Raw genomic sequence first — 5,516 nt, 5'->3', positions numbered from 1 at the left:
TTAAGATGACTTTTCCTACTTTAAAGTTATAAAGATATTCTTCTATTTTTTAAAATTGTATTCTTTTATTTATTTTTTTAAGGTAGACCTCAATCAACCTGGAATTGATTTTTGAATATGATGTATGGTAGGGAACAGGTTTATATTTTCACAGAATGAAAGAATATATTGACAGCATATATAAAAGTACCCACTTTCACAATATATAAATAACATCTACAAACTAATAAGGAAAATACTGATAATCCAATAGAAATATGCAAGGGTGTAAAAAAGAAAAGACTTCACAGATATTCTAAAGATCAATCAATACACCAAAAGGTACTTAACCTCATTTGTAATTACAGAAATAGAAGTTAAAACCATAACAAAAAAAACATTTTCTATTCCTGAATGACAAAAATTAAATCTGACAATAACAAATGTTGGCAAGGATGTAGAGCAATGAAGACCTCCTTGAACTTCCAATGGGAATATAAATTACTAAAACCACTCAAGAAAACCATCTGACATATCTACTAAAGTTGAACATACACATAACCTGTCATCCAGCAATTCTACCTCTTGATATGTACTCAGCAGAAATGTGTACACATAAGCACTGAGAGATGTGTGCAAGCATTGTATAACAGTATTATTCATAATAATCCCAGAATGAAAACAACCCCAAAACCTACAAACATAGAATGGGTCAGTCCATGTAACATATTTTTATAGCAGAGACATTGATCAACTTTATAAACATAATCTGGAGCACAAGAAGACACACACACACAAATGTTTTGATCTATGAAGATGAAAAAAAAAAAGCAACATAAACTACAGTGTTGAAAGTAAGTATAGAGGTAATCACTAGTGGGTAGGCAGGAACCCAGTATAACCCAGTGTATTAGTTTGCTAGGGCTGCCAGAACAAAGCACCACAGACTGGGTGGCTTCAAACTTACCCATGTGTCATTTTCTCACAATTCTAGAGGCTAGAAGTTTGAGATCGAGGTTGTTGACAGAACTGTTTCTTCTGCGGCTCTCTCCTTGGTTTGTAAATGGCTGTCTTCTTCCTATGTCTTCACATGATCTTTGCTTTGTACATATCTTTGTCCTCATTTCATCTTCTTATAAGAATATCAGTCATATTGGCTAAAAGCCCACCCTGATGACTTCATTTTAACTTAATTGTCTCTTAAAGACCCTATCTCCAAATATAATCACATTCTGGTTGTTAAGACTTCAACATATAAATTTGAGAGAACACAACTCAGCACGCAACAACGGGGAAGGGGTCCAATCTTGTTTCTAAGGGCTGGCAATATTTTTACTCCCTAATCTGGATGGCGATGATAGCATGAGATTTAACTTAGTGATAACATATGGCAGGGAATGTTTATTTCCTTTTTTGGTTGTAGGTCGTAGGCCTTGTGATATAAGGATAAAACAGGGATACAATTAACAATGCGAATTAGTCAACTTTGAAGTAACAAAGAACCTAAACTCTCAGTAGTTTAAAATAGTAAACATTTATTTCTCACTCACATTGCTTCTTGGTAACTGTGAATCTGCTGAACCTAGACTGAAGGAACAACATTTATTTTGGGACACCATTCTTAAGGCAAAGGAAAGATAACAAAAGAGTTGGTAGAAACTCATAATAGCCCTTAAAGCAAAAATTAAATGTGAAATATGATCCCATTGTGTGAAAACATTGGTGACCATTTCCCAAGCACACATTAGTGGAGAGGAGTATAACCACCTTCTCTGAGTGGGAAGTACTGCAGGCCCTTCATCGACAGTTAAAGAGGTAAAGTCTTGTTCGAGAGACCAGATGATAAATAACCTGGGACAACAAAATAATCTACCACAAAAACTCAGTAGAAAGCAATAGACCTGAAAGAAAAACTTGAGATGCAGATGACAGATAAATACATTTCTGGTAGGCCAAAAATATTTAAATACTTTAGAAATATGAAAGTCCAGGACAAGACACATTGGAGAATTTGTTATAGAAAGTTGAGTAAGAAATAGTCGAAGTTTAACATAAAATTCTGAAGCCATATATCTGCCTATATAAAAATGAAACACTTTGGATTAGAGAAATCCCAATACACAAAGTTAAAAGACAACCTACAGATATTTGAAACTCAAATTACAGGCAAAGGGACAATTTTTTTGAGACTATGATGTGCTTCTACAAATTTTATAAGAAAAGATCTAACAACTCAACATGATTTTACCAACTGGACACGAAATTTACCCATGTGTCATCTTTATTTCTGGACCCCAGACCACCCAGGTGGGCAGTTTCAAAAACAGAAATAAAAAAGCCTCAACCTTATAAAAGGTCCCCGGTTGCATTTATATTAAATTAAATGCAAATTAAAACCATAATGAGACACCTTTTTTTAAAAAACCTGTCAGATAGACAGAGATCACAAACTTGCCAATTGGATAGGTAATAAACTCTGTGGGTCAACAGCTAATTTTATATATTGCTGAGGGGAGTGTAACTGATTGCCTCAACCCCCATGGAGGGCAATTTGGCAGTATCTCTAGAAGTTTATGAATGTACATATCTTTTGAATGATTTAATTTCTAAATATACACCCCACAGAGAGTACATGTACCAAAAACTGCATGTAGAGGATATTTATTATAGCATTGTTTGTGAAAATGACAAAAGATGGAAAAGAAACCTAAATAGACTTCTATAAAGCACTGGAAAAATAAACTATAGCATATCCACTCAATGGAATAATACACAACCATTAAAATAACGAGACACTTCTATACCTACTGAATAGAAACTCTCCAGCTTATATTAAATGAAAAAGAAAAGGAGGTGTAGAAAAATGTATATAAAAGGCCATCCTGTGAGGAAAAGAAAATGAACAGACTATTCGAAAACTTTTAATATTAACTGGCTGGTCTCCAGGGAGAAAAGTTGAGTGAATGGGAGGCAGGCTGTGGAGTGAGTCATATTTTTTCCTCTATTGTACCTTTTTATTTTTGTATCATGTGACTGAATTACCTGATTATGAACAGCCAATCAACAAACAAGTGATCTAGCAAACATAATAATCCAGAAGAGCTTGGAGAAGTGCTATACAGAACTGAAAAGGTCCCACAATTTATCATCAGATTAGATCAGAGTTCAATTTGATTGAACTCTGCCAGTGGAACCATTGTTTCTCTGAGTTCTGTAAAATGTAAATCTGTAAAATAAATATCATAATGCCTAACCAGCAGCATAGTTGAAGGAATTAGAAATAAAGAGCATGAAGTGCCTGACTCAGTGAAGAGTGGACATTATTATTGGGCTCCTTGATTCATTCCAGAAGGGAAATGTGGGGGAATTAACACCCAAGAAGAAGGTGAAATTTATTCCAAGTCACATAGGAAGTTTGGCACAAAGTTCTTCCTCCAGGGACTGATTTAAACTTTCAACTACTTTCTAGACTCTGCTGAAAATGAGGTCAACTCTTTTTGGGGCAGGACAGTGTTGGATCTGTTTGATGTTTCAAAGTTCAGTTTCTATAGATGAGTGGCAATAGTTTCCTTCATTATCATCTCAAGAAACTCAGTTCGCATTTGGCTGGGAGTAGAGAGTCCTCTGGGTGGTCTGCGGCCTCATGAGTAGGAGACCTGGTTAAATTAGAATTTCACATACACAACAGGTAATTTTGCAGTACAAGTATCTCCCTAATAGGACAGTTAAACTTGAACAAGACGTACTTCTTTTTTTCTCTTTTCTTTCTTTGTTTTTTTTTTTTTTTGAGTTGGAGTCTGACTCTGTCATCCAAGCTAGAGTGCAGTGGCACACTCATGGCCACCCCAATGTCCATCTGCTGGGCTCCGGGAATTCTTTCACCTCAGCCTTCCAAGTAGCCAGAAGTACAGACGCAGGCTACTACGCCTGACTAATTTTTGATTTGTTGTAGAGATGAGGTCTTGCCAAGGTGCCTGGGCTGGTCTTGAACCCGCAGGCTCAGACAATCCACTCACCTCGGCCTCTCAAAGTGCTGGGATGACAGGCTGAGCCACCGAGGCTGACCAATAGGACATACTTCTACTAAAATATTATTTGTTGATTATCTGAAATTCAAATGTAATTGGGCATCCTGTACATTTATGTGCTAAGTCAGGCAACCCTATCCATAAGTAAAGATACCCATAGGAAGATTCTTGCACTTATTTAGTAAATGAATGCCTAGTTCTTCAGAGCTACTCTTTGAGAACCATCCCTCCCTGGACACTTTGCAGCATAAATGTAGAGGCAGGACTTAAGATAAAGACTGAAAAACAGGAGGAGCCACAACTGTGCACCATTAACCTACCACCTAAAGCTGCCCTGTCAGTTCCTCTCAGGTTTCCCTTTTCCTTCTTGATGAGGTATGTGCCTTTGAAGTGGGGAGCTAGAGAATGGGAAGACAGATAGTCTGGGCCCTTCCTGTGGTGGCTGTATTTCCTTGCAAGCATGTTCCAGTGATGCTTGCTTTTGAAAGCAGAGGCTGTCCCTGCATAGCAGTGGGAGAGTACCTTTGGGGGGAGGTGGGCATCTAGATTTGTCTTGGGCTTCACATCTTACCACGCTCTTTGTAGGTTAGCAGATTTGTAATTGGATGACATGGGGAAGGGGAGGGGAAAGGGGAGAGGGGAGGGGGGAGGAGAGATAGCACTTGTATTCTTTCCCTTTCTTTCTGCAAAAATCTTTCCATCTCAGTCCTACCTCTAGGACTAGGGTGACTGTTTCATTAACTTCTCTTTTCACTTTGGCTACTTCTACAAATGATTGTTTTCACTTTTTCAGGAGAATTGGCTGTTTACCTCATCCATCTACCTTAATTTTCAGCAAGGCATTTCTCTAAAGTGTTGGGAAACTGCACAGACCTGAGATAGCACCTTACTTCTTTCTGTTTGGACTTTTCCTAGCCTGCTTTGAGTAAGGTGGAAGCCTGTCAGCAGGAGCTTCTTCCCGATTGTCTAAAGGGGTCCCCTTTCAAATGCTCCCTGTGTCTTTATCAGGAGAACCTGTGCTCCCTGAATAAACTCTCATGGCAACAGCTGATGATCCCTTTGATTGCAGGGGGGGAGAAACTGAGTACAGAAGCTTTAATTGCTAGCCCCTAACTTTAAAGAGGTTTTAAAGGGAGTGATGGGCTGCTCCTTTACATAGGAAGGCTGTTTCTAACTACGTGTATCTGCATGATATAACTCTGCTCTCTGACACCAAGGTTTCTCAAACTCAAGGTCAGGGCTTGGCATGGAGCTAGGCATTTTTCTTTGGAGGGTTTTGTTCTTCTGGGTGAGGGTTTTCTATATATGGAGCAAGCAAGCACTAGCTCCAGTTGGACTGTGATAAACTATACTGCTTTGGGAGCCTAACTATTCAAATATGCTGAAATCTTGGCCAGATAAAATGCTAGGCTGATGCTAGCAGTCAGTAGAGTCTAGTTGTACTCAATAGCAGCTAATGGTCAAGTACTGAGTGGAATGAAGCAGGATGAGGTACAACTGACAGCTCTT

The sequence above is a fragment of the Carlito syrichta genome, unplaced genomic scaffold (assembly GCF_000164805.1).
Source record: "Carlito syrichta isolate Samal-C Ts95f unplaced genomic scaffold, Tarsius_syrichta-2.0.1 Scaffold309214, whole genome shotgun sequence".
Taxonomy (NCBI): Eukaryota; Metazoa; Chordata; class Mammalia; order Primates; family Tarsiidae; genus Carlito; species Carlito syrichta.
Note: the sequence above shows the minus strand (reverse complement) of the source record.